This window comes from Lagopus leucura, unplaced genomic scaffold (assembly GCF_019238085.1).
Source record: "Lagopus leucura isolate 7727_CA_CO unplaced genomic scaffold, USGS_WTPT01 Super-Scaffold_100015, whole genome shotgun sequence".
NCBI lineage: Eukaryota > Metazoa > Chordata > Aves > Galliformes > Phasianidae > Lagopus > Lagopus leucura.
This window is the reverse complement of record NW_024962269.1, coordinates 2,640,703-2,664,977: the sequence shown is the minus strand read 5'-3', so window position 1 is coordinate 2,664,977 and position 24,275 is coordinate 2,640,703. Positions and strand designations below refer to the sequence as shown.

Here is a 24,275-nt window from a genome sequence, read left to right as displayed (position 1 = left end):
TATTTGATCCAGCAAGTTTAATGACCATTCCTTCATTAAACATTACAAGATTTTTAAGACCTTGGCAGTGCTGCATTTCATTCAATAACCTAGTGCTGCTACAAAGTCAACACCGAGTGCCAACTTAATCCCTCGTGTCCACTAATTACGTCCAGCGCTGTAGCTTCACGGGTGAGCTTGAATCACTGGGGAAGTGCAGGATTTCCAGGCCAATGGATTCAGCACTCCAGCTATATCTCATGCCTTGACACTAGATGTCAGCGAAGGGTAATTGTTATCTCAATTTAGAGGCCAGCCAGGTAACTACTAGCAACCTCTGTTAATGTTTTATAGCAAAGGTGAAGTATAGCTTAATACAAGCATCTGACATATATTACAATAAAAAAGAATATAGTTGTCTAGTGTTTTTAAAGTCAGCCGTAAAAGATGAATAATGACACAGTTTAAAGCTAAAAGACAGCTGCCAAGCTGAATGGCCATGATCGATGTCTAAACACCCAGTGTGGAGAAAACCTGTTCCCTAGAGACCACCATCCAAAAAATTAATTACTGCGATTCAGCATCTTTAAATGTGCCACTTAATATACTGCCACCATAATTAAATTTCCAGCCCTGTGACCTTGAGACCATTTCCTGAGATAATAAATGAGATCAAGGTTTAATCGATGCAGATGCAGTGGAAGCTGTCCGAGGAAGCACAAAACCATCACGATGTAGTCAAGGTCAGGAAAGAAAAACCAAGCAAAGCTGCGAATCAACACTAATTGCTTTCTTATGATAAAAGATGTTTATTTTAATTTGCTTTATTTGCAAACAATAGTTCCATCGTGGTACTCTGACAGCAGCTTTTTAAATTCTAGCCACATATGAAGTCAGCAGAGGGCATATTTTCTTCCTTGTAGATAGCACTTTTTGTGGCTAATGAAGCCATATTCAGTAACACAATGAGATCAGATAGCCAAGCTCATCAAACAATATGAAAAGAAGAAAAAACTGACTGTTTCAGGCACATTCCTTCCCTTCTAATGCAAGAAACCAAAAGGTAGGAGAGATTTTAGTAGGGAGGTGGAGATGTGAAAGCTATTTCATGTCCTTTTGAAGTATGAGTGGCACAACAGATGTGGTCTGAGTTCTGCTGCTGAACTTCACCGACTACGAAATCAGACACTAAAGGTGAACAGAAAGCTACAAAGCAAATGAGTTCGTGGCTAAAGAAAGCAGAGCTTTTAGAAAGGCTGTATGCTGGCCAGAATTTCTCATGGCATCATTTAACCTCTTCCAAGATGGCTTCCGAAGTCCCAATGTTCAACCTGAAATAACAAAAGGATGTCTATAGAAGTAACATCTTTGTTACGCTGCAGTGGTTACATAGTTAACTACAAGTCTGAGCATGAATTCTCTTTACAGTACAGCAGCCATTACTCAACTCAGTAAGGCTGGCAGTTCACTATCACAGTGTGCCAATTACATTTTTAAGCATTGTTTACATTTAAAAAATCCGGAAGAACAGCAAATAGTGCCCACCTACATTGCCCACCACTTCTCCAACACAATGCAGTAATCTCAGAGCAAGTTCAATGATATCACTGCTCCATTTAAACAGGAGATCCCTGAATAAAATTTAATTTGCATGTGCCTTTTTACTTTTTAGATAACTCCAGGCCAAATAAGTTGCATTTGTTTAATGCACAAGACTTCCTCTAATTCTATTATTTTTAGTAGTAGAATACAGAGAAGGAAGCAGGACTCATTAAGCCCAAACTGAATACTTACGGACCAAAGTACAGAAGTCAGGCACAAAGTACATGTTTGAAGGACTGTTCATGCAGTTCTAACCATCTCAAGGACAGACCACTTTTCCCTTCAAGTCCACTCATAGATACAACCTGTACTTGAACATCTCAGTTTTCATTTGAAACAGAACTCATTTCTGCAGTGAAGTTCTTCCCATTGTGCAGTGCCACCATTCTGCATTTTCAGTCAAATCAGTACTCTGATCTGATAAAAGAACCTTAAGAGAGAAGCAATAAATTTCACTGTAAGATGCATCAGTGCTCACCTGTATCACTGTGAATGATCCCAGTAACTCAGCTTTTTCTGCTCATGCCAAAAAATGACTCATTTTCCAGGTCACATCTGAAAAGTTCCGCACTGTCCAGTGACAACTGCTACAACTAGTAAACATGGTCAACAATCGACCATGAAATAACAATGCTGGAAAACAAGTGAAATAAACCATGCTTATTATATAACAGCACTAACTAATACAAGGAAAAAATACCTGATGATTTCAATGCCATGAATTTTCTTCAGTGTATGTCAAAATTTCATCACATCACAGAAATACACCACTGGTGGTCTTGCTTAGATTCAACAGTCAGAAAACAATGGAATCAATGTATTCAGCTATCTTGAGACGAGTGGTTCCCTGACAAATCATCTGTGTTTTATGTTTTAAACAGAAAAATATATAAAAACAGGTTCTCTTCTGGCTGCTGTAATTTTAAGTGAAATAAGCATTACTGCAATTCTCATGCACTTAAGGAGTTGAAGCAAAAGGCTCACTACAGCTGGGTCAAGTCTCTTTAATCATGTGCTGTTGAAAAAAATCAGAACTAGGTGACAGCAGGATGAACATGCTTTTAAAAAATAAGATTTTCCTACCTGTCTGAAATCAACCTTGTACAGAAGCAAACTACCTTTCATTTCAAGGCATATGACAAAATAACGTGTGGAATAAATTCATATTCTTGCCCATAGAACCTCAGAGCTGTAAAAAGCATGGAAGTAATCTAAGAGAACAGAGGGATGAAACTGTGAAACAATATAGACAGTGCATCTTTAATAATACTATTTGGACATAATTTGTTGTTGCATAATTACCTGTTTTACAGTCTCTATCAATCCAGTCAACGTAGGATTGACTTACGAAGCACTGTAAATTCCAAGGTTAAAACGCAACCGAGAGACGTCTGAAAATAACATCCCAAGCAAATCAGTGGGGTTGGGGTTGTAGACCCAAGTGGCGACCAAGACTGCAGAGAATCTCAAAAATCACTCCCCAAAAGCAGGGCTAATGTAAAAAAATAATAATAATAATAATTAAAAAAAATTAAAACAAACACAGAACAGTCCATAACAGTCCATTAACTGCCAGAGACTTAAGACTGCAAGGTAGAAAAGAGCTCATAGGACATATTAAAAACTAACTAAAAATCCTCTCCTCTCCCCCAATCCCACCCCACTCCAGAAAAAAAAACCCAAACTAAAAAGGCACAAAAAACAGGTGCTGGATGCTGCTGTGATGTAACATTAACTTCACTGAATGTTCCCAGAGATAACTGTATGATCAGGACGTGTTTTCAGAACACATCACAGGACTGTGCCATACAGAGACTCAGCATTCACATTAATCCCATGCATGTGCATACACGTTTGTGAAACCTGAAGAGGAGACTTTGGGTATGATCCAGACAATTACTTGCTGGTCCAAAACTATCAGCTCTCCCTTGAGAACAGGAAAGTGTCAGTAAAACAGTCATCACGTCTTCAAAAGAATGCAACAAAATCACCTTGAGGACATAATTTTGAAGTTACAGTTCTGAAAGATAGTTAATAGCACCCTGGTGAAACAAACAAGCAAACAGCAACAAAAAGAAAGATACAGTCTCAAACAAACTCTTCCTGGGCATGGAGATAAACAGCAGTTTGTTTGATTTAGGCTGAAACAACATGCTGAAAATTAAAAACAACATTTGTTGGAACTTGTAGTTGATCTGCCTTCAGACTGATGAAATTAAATAGGGAATAAAAAAATTCTACTTAAAGCTTCCAAAAATCTACATGAACTTTTGACTATATTCTTCTCTCTGTAGGTTAGCTGGGAAATCCACTCTTCCCGAGGTGAAATGTTTCCCCCTTGTCATTCTGTACTTACCCATAGGACATTTAGGGAATGGAAGTAGAGGAAACTAATGTCCTCTCTTATCCGACAGGCTTGTGTTTGTAAACAATGCACTGTTCTAACGCCATTCTCAGTAAGAAGTCACTGCAAGCCAGATTCACTTGCATAACAACCGCCACAGAGAGCCACTACCAGCAGTTCTCAACTTTTCTTATTAAAAGACCCATTCAAATGCATCAAGACAACCTGGAGGCTACTGCTGATAAGAACAACGGGCAGTTTCAAAGCAGAACAGGCAACACCTCAATTACAAATTTTTACTTCACATTTTTTGCTTAATTTGGCCTCTTTGTGATAAACAAGATGTTTTACATGTGCCTACTAGGAATAATTGATAGTTCATGATTCTACGTGTTATACTTGTTAAAATATTTGCATTTAAAAGCAAAGTTGGACTTCTAGCTCTAGGCGGTGTATATATTTTTCCTAAGGAGTCTCAACTAGAAGAAGCATTTTGAATTATAATTGTCTTCCAAATCTTAAATTAAGAGAGACAGAGCACTGTTAACCCTTCACTTAGATCACTTATTCATGTGAAAACAAATCGTGATTTAGAAAAGTTGGGTAGCAGCCTGCTGTACTCACTTAACACCTCCTGTATATGCGATCAGTAAGATTAGACAGATGAGTAAAGATTACTTATGCCACCAAGGGTTGGAAGATCAGGCCATAGGTAATTATGGTATTAGAACACAACATGCACTTTATGGGGAGATCAATTTTATAGTTAAAAGCTTTATAGCTTGAATCAGAAAAGCAAATTACTTTAAACTTTGCAGAAAATAGTAATAGATCATGGAAGAAGTCCTGTGCTCAGAACACTTGCTGAACTTCTCACACATTTCTTACCTTAAAAAAAAGATGGGATTATGGTACTTGATAACATACCCACTACAGTGATACACAGCTGTTTTGTTTTACAGTTGTAAGTCTAACATTTGAAGGCTAAGACTTTCAGAAATGACTTGTTAGTGTTCCATTAGTGTCTCCCTTTTGCAATGTGCATGTTGAAACATCAGGAATACAGCTTTTCAAGAGGCTGAAGTGACAAATCTATTAGTTTTCCATCTTTCAGACTCTTCTAAACTAACTGAAGCTTAGTGCCACAAAACTAGAGTAAAATCATTAGTTGCTTATCAACATGCAGCTGATTTTTTTCATTTTAACACCTGATAGCAATGAATAAACACACAAAGTATCAGGATAAACCCACAGCCTAACTCACACTCAATTAAAATCTGAGCATCATAATGGCTGTTCTGATGTTATGTAAGGTTACAGCTTTTTGTAACGGCCTTCATTTGAAGCATGCACATGTGTACATAGGCATGAGATGACTCCTTTGTGCACAGCACAAGACTGTTGAGAAAGTCGTACGTGACGTTCTGTGCCCGGTTCTGAGGCAGGCAGCTGCATTCCAGCGCAGCAGCATTTGCTAAACCTTACAGCAATTTTCAGCAGCAGAACTCTCTTCCTTGCCACATTTGCATTTCTTGCAGCAGGTTTTGCACCAAATCCCAGCTCTTTTTACCTCTCTTTATTATCACCTCTTGCTACAGTAAGAAATAAGACAGGGGAAAAGCAGAAAAACGGGCTGGACTTCTTCCTTCTTCCCAAGGGAACCACTTTCTGGAGCAGAGGTAAGCAGTTGTCACATCTGTGACAGTTCTGGACTACTGGATGCCTCTGTTTGTGCTTCACTATCATCTCCATTATGAGTCTTTATGTCAATCTAGGCAGAGGCTACCAACAGCTTCAGTGTTACAAACTAGTACAACTAGAGTCTAGGTAGGAGTTGTGTTAATGCACTGATGCCATTCTATTCTGTCCTCTATTCTGCAAAGCAGTGAGATACGCCATATAATTACATGCTTTTCTATTCACCAGAAATTAGTGGTATTAAGCCTTTCACATGGCAAATGAAGCCTGTAGTATTAAAAATAACAGATTCTGTACAGTTAGTAAACATCAGCTAGAAAAAAAGTGAGGATGAAGTAATAGCTTGGCAGTTGCAAGGTGTCAGTTCTTGTGTAGCCACAGCAAGATATTATTTTGTAAGATTATTTTGAGGCATCCTGGGGAAAAAAAACCGGAATCAATGACATAGCTTGTAATATCATTCTTTTGTCAAATAAAGACAGAAATGTATACATCAGGTACTACTTCCAACCGAGGGACTTAGCAGCAGCATCCCAATTAAAAAAAAAAAAAGGAAGCAGCTTTAATTAGCTTTAAAATACTTAACTGTCCTTGATAAATATGGGCACCGACACGTCTTGCTGGAATTACAGACTTTTTATTAATAAGTTCCTGCTCCACATACAGCACTGAAGATGAGAGAACTAAGTACTTATAGTGAAACAGTAGGGAGGCTTATTAAATCAATACACATCTGTTAGATAATGGGCTCTGAGTCAAGAATGTTATTCCGAAAACCTCTCAGCAAATCTTTGCTTGTTTGGCAATGTTTTCCTTAAGCTATTCCCTCTCTGAAGGATTCCCTCCAGAGCTGACCATCTATTTTGTACTTTTTAGTTCCAAACATCTCTGCCAAACAGAAAGGATTATCCAAAAATCTCAGATATATTCTTAAGTGTGTGCCAGCAAATGATAGCAAGATGATGTAAAGTTTAAATCTGTTAATCATGGTTAAGGCATTAGGAACACTAAGTGAGATAATAAGAAGCTGTAACAGCCCAATAACAGTTGCAAAGAAGTACTAACAATTATAATGACATCTTGATATATCTGCAAAACTATACACATGTAAGCCTATAAATATATTTAATGTATTAAATGTTTTTAAAACATATCTTACGGCACGTGGATATGAGCATTGGGACAGGTCGTTCTTTTTTGAGATAGTATGATCCCAAGACTCAGGCAGCAGACATGCTGTTATTCTGCATTCTACCTTCCCCACAAAAAGAGGTTTCTTAAAAAGTCACTTCCCAGTCTGTGTCTACTGTCATTCTTTGCTATAAACTGTGTGGGGCACAAGTTACCCCTTGTAGTATCTGTGAAATATTCAGCAATTTCATCCACCACCTCTGGGCAGTGCTGCAATAAACACAAGTAATATTTACCCAGTTCAATCCATGTTATTTTACCTTTATCCCCTTAAAGTAAACACACAGCTTAATTCCTATCTAGTGTGTCTTTGTGCACACAGAATATAACAGTAAAGAAACTTAAAAATGAACACATATTTCATTAGTGTAACTGCAGTGAGTAGGAGCCTGTGCAAATAAGGTAAAATGCTCTGCAAAAGTGGTATGGAGTGCAGAAAGATCAGCCTGTGCTTATGGCACTTTGCTCACCTGTATTACTTCCATGATATGCATACACTCGGTTACTTCTGTAATATTTGAACTGAGAGTTTACACACATGTAAATATTTCTTCAACAACGGAAAACATAGAAGAGAAATATTCACATAATGCTATCGTCTATTGACTCACCATGCTAATGCCTGACACGGTGGTTTTAGAGGCAGCACTGAGCACGTGCAGAAAAATAAAAAGATGGATGATGTTTGCACACTAAACAGTGTGAATAACATGATATCAATATTAATCTATCCCTTACAAAATCTTAAGACCTTTCTATTTAATAAGATCCTGCACAACAATATAATCTGTACTTTTCCAAATTAGCCACAAACCATCTGGTCTCTCTCCAATTACTTGATTTTTTTTTTCTACATCTCTAAATGTTACTGACCTAAAAAGGATTTGATCAAAGGCTGCTGGAATCCTAACCCCTCCAGCAGCTATTAAATTGGTCCACTCTGTCCTGCGCTGACAAATCATTATACTCCAGAGTCTTACAATCCGTGATAGTATCTCAATTAGAGATAAAGACGAAGCAACAGTGTCCCAAATTCATCCATCCATCTAAAAATGACTTTATTCTCTAAAAATGTGAAAAATCTATGTGCAAGGGTTGCTCTGAAAGCAATGCCTCCTACTTTATTATGTTGGCCCACGATGTCAGAGGCAGATGTTGGTGGTATCGCAGTGCACGTTGAATCTTCCCACCTATATTCCATTTCATTTTGTTACCATGCAACAGATGGCAGCAGAGGGGCAGCTGGACAGAACGACGTCTGATGTGGAAGTACAGATCAAGCAAAAAACTAGAACTAAACTCCTCTGTGTGGAAAAAATGGAGCCCACTGATAATCACCAATGCTTGCTGAACATTCCTGGAGGCTGCACGCTGGATGGCAGTGAGTGCAGCATTTCAGCAGTGGCAACAGTGCGCCACCTCTGCTGGCAGATATTTATGAGCACAGCATGCAGGCTTTTGTTCATTGCTAGTAAAAATGCATAGGGAAGGGTAGTGGCCATGTTGAAAGAGAGTAAATCCTCAGATACAAAACACTATCAAACAGCATTATTTTGCTTTATGTACCTATTGCAGCTCCCATGGAAATAAATCAGAGATATTACTTTTGGAGCAACCCATATACAGTGATTTCTAGTTAATCATTGCTACGTTCAGTGGAAACGGTACACTGTTTCTGCAATAACTTTATCAAATGGTTCCATGTGAACAGTTTTAAGTTAGGCAGTGTCCAGCCTAAGCTAAATTACATTGAAAATAACACATTCTTCCTCTTTCCTTATGTTGTCTTCCAGTTTGCACAAAAACTGGATTTGTGCTTAACTTTTGAGCTTATATTTGTCTTGACAAGTCTACTCTTCAGTCAGTGAAGACTCACTAAATAACAGACCTGCTCAATTTTATTGATTTCTTCAGTTTTATGAACCAGTGACTCTAATATAGAGAGTCGACTGCAGCCTTTCCATCTTCAGTGCTAGCACCATTCACAGACGTACCATAAGGACCACAGAACTGATTCCCTTTGGCACTAAGATACAATATGCCATCACCTACAGCAGTTTAAGAGAAGGTTTCAGGTACACTTGGATGTGAAATGAAATTATTTCTCTTCTAAAAGACAAACTGCCTAAAGCTGAACAAGAATGACCCAAACAGTCGTAGCGATTCTCCTTTTGGTCTAACTTATAAATCCTAAATCTCAGTATGTCTAAAGAAGGCAGTGTTGTCAGTAGAAGTCACACTGAAGGAAATTGTGGCTCAATCTGCAGGGTGTTAAATAAAGACATGCCAGCAGAAAGTCATCTGGCATCTGCTGGAAGAAACAAGACTGTTGGTCCTTTGGAATGTTAGAATTTATTGTTCAGGTAACAGACATTCTGATTGTTTTCTCCATTTGGGATACTGTGAGCCAACCAACAGAAAAATGTCTTGCATTGGCAGCTCTTCCACATTGCTTAGGCATTAACATCCCCCACTTCGGTGGTCTGAATTACTTTGTGATTTTAAACACAACGTGGCTCACCAGTTGGATTCTGTATGCATCTAGATCCAACTTAGTTCCTCTGTTTTAGAGATCCAAAACTGCTCATTCTTCCATGGCGCTTTGAACCTGTTGAGATTTGTCATGTTGACATTATTTTAGTGAGTCATGAAATAATACTGGAAATGTCTTCAAGATTTTGTATCTTCCTGAGATCAATACTTGATCAAGTTTATAATTCACCTAGTTTTTATCTTGCAGATACCTCTCTATAAAAGCATCTCTAATGCAAATTAGATTTGAAACAGACAGTGTGCCATCTCATAGTGAGAATATACTAGGTATATTTCACCAGTATCTTCAATTTGGTAATCAGATTTTTGTTTCAACAAAGTCAGTGAATGTAACATTTACTGACTAGCTGATAAAGTGCTAATCTAATTACTAACTAATCTGATCTCATTAGTTACTGACAAGCTGTTGATCTAGAAGGCTACTTAACTATAGTTTTAGTTATTTCCACGCTATTCCTTTTGAAATACTACAGATGTTGATGGAATTTTTTATTTTTTTTAATCTTCAGATCAGATTCTACACATAGCATCAGAATGTAGCTAGTTGCCTAGATAAGCTATCCAGTGGGCCATTTTATGCATCTCAACCCATAATTACTTTTATCTACTATAGATAATGGTATGTCACAGCTAAAAAGGAACCAATTTATCTCCCAGTTTTTGCAATGAGGGAAAAGTTCTAACTGCAACAAACTAGTACTCTGAGTTAGAGAAATATTACTTAATTGTTTTAAAGTAAAGCATAAACTATACACGTACAACAGTGCTGACAATTTAACCAGTTTTGTACAGAAGTATTCTAGTGCTTCCTCTCTCCTTATAGTTATTCTAAGATGAGGTTGCCATCTTTACTTATCCTTAAAAGGAAAACTATTTTTTAACACTGGGATTCTCATCTGCGTAAGCTTTTCTGAGATTATTTCATGACTTATATAATGCTGTGTCGAATTTAACACTGAATTTTAGTTTTGTTTTGGTGTGTTGCTTTTTTTTTGACAGGTGTGTACAATGAAATACTCCACTGTACTCCAGTGCTATGTAACAAGAGGTCTCAAAAGACAGCTGTTCTTCTTTGGTTATCTTTTTCTCACTATAAGACTCTTAAGCTATTATCTTCCCCTCTGAAGTTCAAAACTGGTATTACTAAGAGTAATACAGTATTTCACTGCTCCCATTCTGATAGCAGCAAACAGTTACACTGAAGGCGCAAAGTTTTATCCCGAACACACTTGCCTTGCCAGACAGCTCTCAAGTCTTTGGAATAGGCCTTGATTCTGACTACAAAATTCATTTGAATTACATCACTATCTGTAAAGAACAGCATGATATCTACTATGAAATTAATATTCCTGCAGTATCAATCTTTTTTATATTTAGTATCTTAATATGATCCATGACTTAAGTCACCTTTTGTACTGCTTTCTGTTTGATTATAATTTTATCTATTAATCATGTTAATCCAATAGAATCTGCCTTAATCAAATGCAAGTCAATTACCCAGTTCGTCAAATTATATTTTTAATGAAAGACATTTTTTAAGATTGAATACCAATTAGGCGCTTGTCCAAGGAATTGTGCCTAGCTTTAGTGCATGGGAACACTTGCCTCTCCACTGAGAAGGTAGTTTTCTTACCAGCTTCCGGACTGAGTAGTTTGAAGAGCACTTCTGAATGGACACGAAACACACAGCAGATAGTTGTTGCCTAGTCAGAGTCACTGTTCCACCAAAAAAATATCTGCATGTTATCTAACCTATCTAACAACCTAATCCGCATGTTATCTAACTACAGAGAGGGATTAGGCTAGGTAGATTTTAAAGGATGGTTCAAAACTTAGCAGATAACAGTTAAAAGAAGATTACACTGGCCAATGGTAGTAAACCCAGAACATAACAAGTAAATCTACCAGCCCCAAAGATGCTGATATTCAGTGCCCTGACCCACAGAAACTTACTCAAGAAGATCTCCTTGATCTAACAGGGAATTTTCTATTCAATTAATTCCCTGCATCTAAAACTCAGAAGAGCAGCCTATGTCTTTTGTGAGTTTATTTCTAGACCTCACTTGACCATTAAATCCTTAAAGAAAATTCAAGCTATGGAAGATTACGCAAACAAAAATTCAAGATTCTGTTGGTTTTTTTGTTTGTTTAAAATCATATGCTTACACCTAAAGACGAAGTGATTGTTCTGATAGGGGAAGAATGCTGACTAGCTGATCAGTGTGGTGAATCCAACCTTGTAAACCTAACGTGTGTAAAGACCTTCACCCCTTCAATTCTCATTTCTTTGGAAGCCCTGTAGCCTCCCCTGGCACTTGCCTCCCTGGCAGCTCCAGGTGATCCTTCGAGGGCAGCTACTTAATCTGCAAGCAGGTCCTCATACCAGCTCTTTCAGAATCTGGTCATTTATTCCTCTTCTCTCAGTATTTACTCAGTACAAAATTGTCTGACTAATTAAAAACAGACACCTCTATTTTAAGTTCTATTTAAATCACATCAAGGTCCTAATGGTACCATTACACAAATACTCTCCAGGGAAGAAGGGAAAACTGATAGTATTAAAAGACAGGCATACATGAATGCAGAGAGCTTATACAAACATGGCATTGGCACCAACATCACAGATTTGGAGGTTCACTAAAACAAAGACCAAGAGAGAAAACGTGCTTTAGGTATTTACATTTACATGCAAAGTACATTCAGGACAAAAGTAACCTGAATTTGTTCTCTCAGGAAGAAGGATGACATGCTGCAGTTAACACATGCATGGTGCATCAAGAGTTGCAAACAGTCCACAAAAGGTGTGCATTTATCAGTGTAACTGAGGAACTGGGAAGAAGGATTAAAGCAAACACATCAGGGAACCAGTCAGAACAGGGAAACACTCTAATGACTTCAGTATTCACAACAGACTGACTGCTCTTGTGGCAAGCAGTCTGACTTGTGGCAATCAGTCTCAGAGGAATCTTTCATTCACACTGATTGGGTTCACAGTTTTGTGAAGCAGAAGTGATGAAAGCGTCTTGGTTTTCAACAGCCTCCACTGCCAGTTTCTTCCTCCACATTCTAATACAGTGAACATGATTCCCTGACAGAAGCTGTCACCACCCTATCTTGGGAGACCTTTGTCTCCTTACAGGAATGTCAATCTTGCAGTTAGGAGATATGTCTGTAATTCAACTACACACACGTGGACAACTTGAAGCTACGGTTCTGGAGGCAGTTACACTACATGGAAAAACATGAGGTTCTCACTTCCACCCAGCATGCTCTTAAAACACTCTGGTTGCCAGTGCAAGCACTTGGCATATGATGCAGTCGTTCTGTTGTCTAAACGGACACATCACTTAACTGAGGTCATTCAACACGGTGCGCTTTCAGAGGGCATTTTGTAAGTCCTAAGAGAGTACTATATTCTGTCTAGGGTGAATTTTAAATTTCTCAGCTTAAAAAAATTAAGCTGAAACTTAAATGATTAGATAAGTATTATTTGGAGAATGGGGCTGCTTGTTGTGAAATCGGATCATTTAAAATATTTGCTTACATAAAAAATATATTAAATTAATCCCTTTAATTACAGAGATGCCTTAGAAGACAAAACATTTGCCTTTTCTGACTTTGAATTTACATAGCAAAGCAAGCACTGACGATATAACAGACTTGGTCCAGCATTGCACAGTGCTGAGTAAGATCAGACACAAAATACATTGTTTGCAGACATACTGCAAACACAGAGGAATATTTCAACAAAAGCCATCTCTAATTAATTAAATTTTATCTTTACCATTATTGTTGACAAACACCTTAAAGCTGTTACCTTAAATTATAAGTTACAGTTACTTACATGATTATATAAATAATTGAGTTAAATTCAAAATCTATACACACTGGATATGGCTTTCCAGAACTGATCTGTCTATAAATTCATCCTTTAATCAGCATCAACTTACTTATTATAGTTAGAAGTAAAACAATGCGATTTCAAAAATATGTTTTAGCATTCTACTAAATGCATTCTCATTAAGTTTTAATTAGCTGTAAATTTCATCAAAAAACATCTAAATATTAAGCAAGAGAGACACTTGTGGCTTTTGAGAGAAGTATATCAGTCAGCCAGAGCTTAAATGTAATCATTAAACAGATTGAAGGCATGTAACATAATAAGCAATCTATTTTCTAACTGCTTGCAGCTCCATAATGTCACTGTTTTCTTGCAGTAACCGAACTCCCCATACACTGCTGACAAAGCATCACTAGGCTGGAGCCAGGCTGACCACGTAGCACCATTTTTGCAGTTTTCACTAAGGCAAAGCTCTCAGTAGAACAGATTTGTGCTGGCTGGATTAATAATAGAAAAGTCACTTAAAACGAGACTTTTAAGACTTGTGTTTTAATATTAATCTTTTAAAGTGTTCCAAGGAATATTTTAAAACCAAATTCTTTCACACTAATGAGGAATTTCTTTGTCCTTGTGAAGATCAGGACTGCACAAACTACAAATGATTCAGGGAATGATGCTATTGATTTCATAGATGTGATGATGATTTTGGTGGGAGCTGGGGTGCCTTAGCAGTGGTAAAAGATAATAAACGTAGTGAAAACCTGAGCCATACTCCTGCCAATGCATGACTTGGGAGACACCTTCCCAAGATGGGTACTCCTTGTACTGGTAAGAAAGCATGCACTTTAATAGGTCAGGCTGTGCTTAACAATTTCTGACATACCCCAGCGGTCACGAAGCATCAATACAGCCCTTTATAGCTGCTTTTACACTGGCCGCAATTCAGTATCCAAAAAGCATTTGTTACAATACCTTCAGTATCACTCACCATCCTACCTGCACATGGCTTACAATGGCTGCTAGTGAGCTAAATCCACTGAGCTTACGAGGCCCTCATAAATGGTCAAAACATTCAGTGTGCTATGAAAAAAGTTTTAAGTGCAAATCTAGGTCAGATAAAAAAAATATAATTTGCCAAAACCTTGTAATATTTAAAATCCAAACTCATCAGGTATTTTACATTTAACCCACAAATGACTTTACCTTTTACAAGCATGCCCTTGTACTGTTTTAATTTTGTAAAAAATGCACTGAAAAGCATTTGTCTGAACAGTTACCTTTGCAAACTCTTCCTTTTGCCTCCCGTAGGTCAGCTCTGATTTAGTGCAGCTGTGTCAGCTGGACTCAGTCTGCTGAGAAAAGCATTGCCAGCGCCTTCCTGGTTTGTTCTGAGCTGTGCTTTCAGCTCAGGTGAGAGCCTGAGCTATGCTGCCAGCATGCCAGCGTTCAGCCAGCGCCTCGCTGACTTGGCTTCCTGGCTGGGCCCTGCACCTGCCTCACGGCAAGCTTGCCTGAAGCCCTGCCACATTAAAATGCTTTTGGGTTTAGTCCTTTATCAAAACTGCTCAGCCTCATCAGATTGTTTAACCAGAATGACACGCTTTCCGAAGCATTAACCTCTGATGTAAGTACATGCTGATCTTCAGTTACACATTTACATCACAAAAGATATGCAAGAAATTTATACAGAAAATAAAGGATGCATATGTACATATATACATATATATACACACACACTTATATATAAGTATATGCAAAACATTATCCAGGCCTACATGTCAAACACAACACATCTCTGTTTTAATTACCTATGTTAATACTGGTACAATTAGGCACATGCTTTGTAGGATTATCATATTCTGAACCCACTCTGAATTTCAATTTTCTTAATCACACTTTAATTTTGACCAATACACCCCCACCCACACAATTTCCTAACAATTATATTCTTCTTTCTGAAGGTCTTTTTCTCAGGCAGTAGAAATGAGTGAAAACTGGTGGCATCTGTATGTGCTCTTGCAACTTATTAGCAACTTTGTTGTTCATTGCTGTGAAACTTCTAGTCACGTCCTTCTTAACCCCACTCTCACCCATCACCCTGAACTGCTCACAGGATACAGTTCTAGTCTGTACAGCTCTGGGATCCATCCCACCTTCTACCCTTTCCACCACCCCGCTGTTTGGGGATGTTCCCTTCAAACAGAAACATCTCTCTAAGTCTGAATGAACACAACCTTATCCTAGACTGATTGCCCCGTGCTTGCATTAGTAATCTAAAGTAGTTTGACTTCTCAAGTAACTGCCACACAACAAAACCTCACCTGTGGCTGCCTCCTTGAGCTGGCTGTTCCTGCCATTACAGATGGCATCTGGATGAATCTCTCTGGCACAAAAGGATATTTCCATCCTTCTTTAACCCTGGTTGAAGGTAATTAAACAACACGATTCTCTTGAGCCTGTGGCAACTTAGCGGAAGAATTTTGCATTTCCATGCCGCTCTCCTGGTGAAGCCAAGCGCCTGACTAATTCTGTGCATGTGAGTACACGACTGTGTTAACAGTTCCATTCGCATCAGTCAGACTACTCACATGCTTGGATTAATTATACATTTAAGGCAGATTTGCCAGTGATTATCATTAATTGCAACTGCAGTGATTTAGTTCCTTCCATCAGAGTTAGCATAAGGGCACGTGCCTCATTCTTCATTACTTTTTTTCCTTTTTTACTGAAGCCAAATGACCTCCTTGAATACTCAGTTTCAAACAAAAGCTAACAAACTTTAGTACCTGAAGACACAGCCGTGCTACTGCAGTCACCTTAGAATTTCCAGAGATGCATTTGTGCACAGTTCAGACTTGGCAATAGAGGTGCTATTTTCTCAACCCTTGTCAATTTGTCACAAAATAAGCAGATTATACATCCACAGGTCACTTCAGACCAATATCAGTAACGCTCAGCTTCAGCCGTCATCGCAACTGATGTTAACAGAGCAACTGCCACAGCAAGGTTTTACAGCTACGGTCCTAAATCATGAGCAAACAGATGCAGAAATGGGGCATTACTTGATTAGAACAGTAATATGCTTTACAGCCTGACACTTTTCTGATGATCCCATTGCTGAGGGTATCATGCATTCTGAGACGTAACAAGGAAAAACACATAGGTTTAGTTTTAGCAAGCCCTAATTAAAAGGTGCTGGTATTTCTTGAGTTGTCCTCAACATCTCATCTCCTGTCACAAGAGAGCCACTTCTAACGTGTGCAAGTTTCACTGGCTGAAGATTGATTGCTATTCTGGCAGTTTTTACACTGGCACTTGAAAATGATCAAATAAGTAGCTCAAGGAAGGAAGGAGAAAGTTGTACCTATTTCTCTTAGATTTTTTCCTCCTCTTTTCTTCGCCAGTGATAAAAAATGCATAGCTGAAAATTCATAACATTTCAGATCTTCGCTTCAAATAGACTGATGTGGACTTTAGGCCTATTTGTGTGTGACCATCAAGGAAGTTATACTTATTGATTACAGACATTAAAATTCAACTTTTGGCCACTAATCTGCTACGAAGCTACGTGAAATAGTTCAAGTTAGCAGAGGTTCACTTGGAAAATGAATCTGCCCTGTCCAGTGACTTAACCAACCTTATCATGGAGAAATATTTTGAAACAGCAGTGAAGATCACCAGCTCAGCACACGTAGAATTTGAATGAAGAACAGTGTGTACCTTGTGTGTATCTTTTAGATGCAATATGTGTTGCTATGTTCGCATCTGATGCTCTGTGATTATCTAAAACATACCTCAGAGTAAAAATTACTAAGATAAATTTCTATTGATAGCTACTGTTTTCATTTTCCTCCTTTGCATCCCACTAGCCATGTATCAGAATGCTTTTAATTTCTTTCCTATTTTTACATTTTGTAATTTTACGTCATGTTTCGAACAACAGTGTGAAAACAGACTTGCTTACAGTCACACAGAGACACGTATCCATAATTATATATTTAAGCGTTTCTGTTTATACCTAAGAGACATAACAAATGAGAAATGTATAGTTTATACACATAATAAAGGCAAGATAAATACCAGAGTAGTCATTTTATATTATCCTTTTGATCTATAGACTACCAGTGGAAGACATAATCTTTTATTTATATTATGTGAGGTAAAATTTTGAAACAGGATTTTCTGTGTCTGTCTTCCTGCTCACTTCATAATTAAGCCTGTAGGGCTGCATGGTTTATTTTTTAATGCTGTACTTGCCAATTTCTGTTATCACTAATTTAAAGTTCGTAGCTCCACATATGATAAAAATACGAGGACAACAATTTATACAAAAAAACATTCTGAGTTGAAAGGTTGGTTACATTTTTACATGTGTGCTTTTGGAAGATTTCATTTCAAGCAGTTATGATTTGCAAAGCCAAAGAAAGCTCTAGTGACGTGCACTTTCGTCCACATCTCCGTATCATTTCCCCTCCATCTTTCTTCCTTTTCCTTTTATATTTATCTCATTTATATCTGTATACAAATGAGATCGTTTTCCCTTCATTATTGTCGTAGCCTTTTTAAATTAGCTCCAAACTAGCAAACTCTATCAGTCCTACACTAAGATCAACTATGACACTCACTATGAAGAAAAAGCATCTCTTATTTTACACAAAACATTACAAGGTCAGAACAGCATCTTTCATCTCTTCCCACCTTCACCAGACTGAACAATAGGCAGCAATAATCCTGTGATATCCACAACTAATTTATCCAACAAGAAGACAGGTAGCACTCTGAACCGCACTGCTGCCTGAATAGGTGCAGTAAATAAGCAGCTTAATGGTAGCCTTTCAGGCAGGAGGGCAACATATCACAGCATGGCATTTTTATAATCTTCCTGGCATGCCTACAGCCAAGAGCACATAGCTGAGCGTATGTTCCCTCTTCTGTCAGGCTTAGGATGCATGTAATCGTTAGATTGTGACACATTGTGCCTTTAAGCAAGTTTAACTGTTCTATATCCCCTCTGATCTACAGCTTTGTACATCTGTTACGTTGCCTCTTAAACTTCAGTCAGCACATCTGTGGGTCTGATCTTTCTGGAGCTCATTGCACGGCTTACGTTTTGCACAGTATTTCTTTGTATCTGTGCAGTGTTTATTTGCAAGGAATACCTTTTGCATTAGTGTTCTTGCTGAGCTAGAGCAAAAGAGCAAAGCTAAATCTATATGGGATATCTTCATCTGGAAAAGAATTGAATGAGGCATTAGGAACTTATTGAAATAAATTGATTTATAATAAATTGGTGAATGGGTCCCCTTTATGTTGTTGAGCACAGGGAACATCTTTTCTCCACCCAAAAGATGTTCTCCTCTAGAGGCATAAAGGAGCCTTTATCTTTTTTTTCCACAGAGCCCTTAGGAACACTGATTAAGCAGCCCCAGTTTTGGATAGAAGAATTAATTTGCAGGTGCTCTAACTGTCCTCTCCACCTGCCACTAATGTCAGCCAGATTTCAGATACTCGCTGCAGATCAGCTAGTCTGTCAGCATGTTATCTTCTGGTAAGAAGCAGCCTTTTGCCAGCCAACATTTCCCTTAACTGTTGCACAGGGCATTCCACCCAGTGCTCGGTAGAAGACTGAGCCAGCACAACAAATAGCCCTCTGACTCCTAGAAATACTTGCAGAAGCCCTGCACAAAGCAGTATTTATCAGCCATAATTGGAGTCCTGAACATCTCTGCAGAACAGCTGATACTAAATTTTCTTAACAGCATTTTTGTTACGTATAAACTCTAAGTCAGGAGGGCCCCACAGTTTCTATCATGGAGCCATCAAAATGCAGAGGTGCTACAATAAACCTTAAAGACAGCTCCTTTAGCCTATCACCTATCTTTCTGCTCTGTTTTCATCTTTTCCTGCTTCCTCCTGGGGGAAGTTTCCCAAGTATTAGAGGAAGTATTGGATACAATGGCTTGAAAGGCTTTGGTTTACTCCCACCCTGCATCAAAAGCCGTGAATTATTCTTTTGCCAGCCAGTGAAAAGTTATGAACTACCTTCTGTAAACTGCTAATGAAACTGAAGCCTGTCTTTAGCCAACAGTAACACTGCCTGTGGGAAAGTTGTTCTTGTCCCACCCTAGGAGTCAGTACCACTGGGTCTACCTGAGCAGCTCATTAAGGGGCACTGAGCATAGCTATCACACCAGGGGAGCGCTGTCTTCCCAACCAAAATTACTGTGAGCAAGATCTTGCCTATGCTGACATCAACGACACAATTCCCTGTTATCTTTTTTAATAGGACAAGTAAGAGGATTTCAGACACTAAGTATCTACCTTACTGCAGATGGTTTCTTTTGAGATACTACTCAGATACAAATACAGTTTTCTGCCAAGACATCAGTAGAGATCACATAGCTATTTCACTTTAAAAAAAAAAAAAAAAAAACCTCCAGAAAATTACATTAAGCTACAGAAAACGTTTTTTGATAATTCTCACAGAATTTCTTCTACTCCTATGAAATATCTTCACTTCTAACCTAGAGGCCCCAAAAATGAAATAGAAGCCTTCAAATTAGTTGAGATCAAGTGAGACAGAAAGCAAGACTGAAAGAAAGCACATGCTGCTTAGAATTTGTCTGATGCAGTTCATTTTGTAAAGATGGAGCGTGCTGTTGGACTGGACAGAGTGATGAAGGAAGAGAGATACTGCTGCCTATGTTTCTTCACGAGGATCCCCTCATGCACATACTTTGGCTAACTGACAGATGCAGACCTTTGATTTATCAGTGCTGCAGGATTACTAAGAGATGTCACAACTCCCAACACAGACTTCCAGCTGCCAAAGGTCTCTTTAAACTTACACAGCTGCAATACATTGCCTAGATGACTTTCCGCCCTTTCTTAACCTGTAACACCTTTCACACTCCCTCCAAAATTATACCCTATGTTTATATATGATGAATTTTCCAGAAGAGTGAAAACAGACTTCTTAGTGCAGCATCATTACCCCCTCTCTTGGCAGAGAAGTAGCAAAAGAGCCTGTCTGAGCTGGCAACCATCAAGCTTTACAGTCCAACAAGTTCCACTACTATAATGAAAATCCAAAGACCTGGAAACAATATACAGAGCTTCCCTGACTAATTTTATTATGCAGACACACTTAATAGCTCCTGTTACAATCACATTTATAAGCAGGAAAACAGTACTGGATTGTGACTATCACACTAAATCGACATGGATTATCAGTCATTAAAAAGGAACAAAATTAGCATCAAGCAGTAATATTTTACACTTATCAAATCTAGAGCTGGTCAAGGTTCATTACAATACTGTGCAATAAAGTCAGGAAGCATTGGCTCATTCTACAGAACATTTAAATCTCTATTGTATTTGTGTAGGATATAATTTCTGATAGCAATAAAGCCTAATAAAAGTTACACCCCGATGAATAAAGTGTTAATAAATTGACCCAAGACGTTTAAATGGCTAATTATATTTGAGATAAAGGAGGATTCGCTTGTTTCTATAGATTGTTTGAAGCTGCACTCTAACCAGCTAACTAACCAACTACAAGATGATTTTATAAAAATATCTCTAATATGAAATATTAATATTTCTAGCTCCTTTTTCAATAGATTAATAATTAATTAGAATTTCCTAATACATTTCCTATTCATCAAAAGGATCATACCTCTTGTTAAAATATCTAAGCTTTGCACAACTTAACTTTCAGCTAATCCCTAGATTTTATTATACTTAAAAATATTTACAACTACTCTATTTAGCTTTTCCATTGGTTCTCTCAATGATGCAAAATAGGATACTGTGCCATTACAGAACAAATAATAGTATTACAGAAAGTATGTAAAAGGAGCCCAAACGGCACACCAAGACAGGTCATTCATACAGGATAATTGCCACAGTGGGGCCTCACAAGATCCTGGGCCTTGGGCCTAAGCTATCATCCTTCAAGACTGAATCACTTAGGGGCTCTAAGTACTTCCTAAACTACACAGTAGAGTTTCTGAATGCTTTGGTGAATCGCTTCTCCAAACTGCATCGTAGCTGATAGTTAAAATTGTAGCAGGCCCCTGACATGAAGTTACCACCAACATCACTGGGCTTTGAGATGCTGAGAAATAGTTCCAGACACTGGAGAAGGAGCGTCTTGAGTATGGAGAATGACTGGATGACCGAGATGGTACAAAGGGGTGACAAAGTGATAGAGTCAGTTCTCAAAAAGAAAACAGACCAGAAATCACTAGAATTGGCACATTAGTTGTTTTTGAGGGGAATTTTACATGGAAAAGTGAAACGGAACATGTGGTTTTCCACAGCATGAATTGAAAATTGCCAGCCATTGCTCTCTAATGCGCTTATTACTAATGTGTACCCAGGCTTTTCAGCCCCTACTTGTTGCTAGCGTGTGCTCCAGCTGTTGAAGGGGGAGAGGGGAGGTGGGCAAGAACCACAAATCCAACTGAAATGGGAATTTTCATTTTTTGAGCAGCTCAGTTTTGTTTTCCATTGAGTTTAGCTCAGAAGTCTGCTGCTGCTGATAGAATCACCATCAAAGGAGAGAAGGGAACATCTCTCTCCCGACAGCTTTCTGGTTTCTTCTTAGGTTCACTAAGGGAGTCTTTTTAGTGAGTTGACCCATACAGAGAGAACCCCTCTTTGGTCCATAATCTTTAGATGACTAGAAAACAACTATGGTGAGGATCACAATAGAGACACCAAACAAAGCAGCTGCAGTTCACAAGTTCTGTCTCTCAACACCTATTCAAAATTATGCAACTTGGAAAAAATACATTACTTGGGAAACTACACCAAACTTAGTCTCTGGAAAAATGGTATTAAACTCTTTCTAAAGGCAATCTTTACCTGCATCTGAGAGAAACAATACCAGATAACACCTTCACTTCACCACCTACTTTTAGAGGTAAATGTGTATCAGAAAGAATTGTAGACTGAAGACATTTTTTACAGTTAGTTAAAGTACTTTAAGAGCTTGGTACAAAATGTTTGAGGCTTCACAAGGAAAGAAAATGGGACCTTAAACAAAGGAAATTTCGGACAAGATTCATGCAATTTTAGCATACAATACTTTAACATATCACTTCTGCATCTAGCTGGTTCAGTTCTCCTGCCACTTTCCTCATCTACTGAGGATGAACCATTCCCTTCAGGAAAACATAAGTTCCGTAAACTACTATTATTCTACATCCTGAAAACATTTCAGAAACTTGTGGTCTTGGTCTTAGAAAGCCAGTTAGCTCCCCTTTCAGCTCCTTTTGCACTGATACTATGTTCTGCAACATCATCACATAACAGCTTTCACAATTGGTAAAAGAGAGTGGATTAAAGGAATTGTTTTACTTGCATAGCTCCAGCTGAGCTATAATGGAAAAGCTGATACTCATAACACAGGTTGGGAAGTCTTTAAATGATACAAGTCTAGATAATGTTTCCATGAATCTAGCATAGATGGAAATAGAAGAAACATGGCACTGTGTTGACTTCTGTTATTATTCAACGGTCATCAAGACAAAAAGTCAGAAGGAAGTTTATTATAATTTCTCCCAGTATCTTTGGTTCTCTTTCTTGTCATACTTATCTTCCAGCATAAGCTGCAACATCATGAATTGCTCTTTTTTTCTGGAACGTTATCTAGATTGAAGAAGTTTTGTAACTGATCCCAGGTCGATAAAGCATTTGCAAACAGGCAAATGTTCCATTACTATCACAGGACATCAGGATATTGCAAAAATCTTTGATTCACTTGTTGCCATCTTGTTTTTATATCATATCCTACATTGATACTGTTTTTTAAAAGGTCATTTTAAAGAGGCAGCTCTTTCCTACCTGAGTTCTTAGAGTTTTCATATGGTTGCATCAGATAGCCTGCACATATATGCATGTACTTTTTACAGACTTTATTTTAGCATACCCAAGAGGCCACAGTCATGACTATGCTCTGATCTGCTTTATCAAAGTGAAAGTTCAAATCATATCCATTTCCTGAAGCACTGCCAAGCTTTCCTTCTGTGAGGCCAGCTCTTCCAGGCACTGCACCAGCTACACCAAGCAGGGTAGTCAATTTTTTCTCTTCCTTTTGTTCTTGTTGCTCAAGTTCATGCTAACAAACACCCAGTTCAGAGGGATAGAGAAGCAACAACACCTGATGTGTGCCAGATTCTCCCCCTTCTGTTTTTGATTCCCTAGCCCCTACAATTTAACCAGCTTAAAATTGAATGACAGTTCAAGGTACCCTGAAGAACATAGCAAGGTAAAAATCACATGCCTTAATATGTTATAGTTAAGCTTTTACACTTCTTGAGTCATCATAACTACTGTAACAATCAGAAAGATCAACACAAAGGAATAGAGTTATGGAGATCAACAACAAGGGAACCAGCGCAATATAAAAGCGTTACAAAGAAAAAAGAAAAGTGCTCACCTGTGCCTGAAGATCCAGGCTCAGAAAGGAAACTCCACAAAGAAAGGATCTCCAACCAAACAGCGCTACCAGGGGGCGGTCAGCCCTTAAATGAGCTCTAGGAGAGGTGCAGCTGGGCTCCTCCCCTTCCAGTCACACAGATGAATTGCCTTCACCTGTGCTCCCAGGGCTGACTGGGTCCTTTTCCCACATGCTCAGTGAGTGGGTCAGGCTGGGACTCAGTTCCCATACAACTGCTATGCAACAATGAAATCGCAATATTTGAACCTCAAAAAAAAAAATTTAGCATGGATTCCTTGCTGAGCTGGAAATTCTCTAGGTGTATTGCAGTGGTGTGAAAACTTACCTTTGCAATTCTGTTGTATTAATGTTCTACATATAATATTAGAATACAGTTTGGGTATTTTTTAATACAATGAAAAATCAGCCTATGTCCTTTAGAGGAAGCATTCATACGACATGAGGTAGACTCACTAAGACCCAACAGGATGCTCACGTAAGAAAAACGTTTTCTTCAATAAGAACCTGTCAACAACTCCAAAATACTAATCCTGTTGAATTATTAGTAGACACACATATTTTACTAAAGAAAAATAGCTGATGGTGTTTGCCATTAAAAA

At 38.3% G+C, this 24,275-nt stretch overlaps 1 long non-coding RNA gene across 1 annotated transcript; it reads right to left on the bottom strand.

Annotated features, from left to right (window-relative positions):
* Positions 1-829: 829 nt before the first annotated feature.
* On the bottom strand, positions 830-23,704 carry LOC122182745. The gene is made up of 4 exons (XR_006179972.1): positions 23,656-23,704; positions 2,884-3,073; positions 2,060-2,214; positions 830-1,310 (listed from the first exon to the last, which is right to left on the bottom strand). It is a non-coding gene; the product is annotated as an uncharacterized LOC122182745 (long non-coding RNA).
* Between the last annotated feature and the right edge of the window lie 571 nt (positions 23,705-24,275).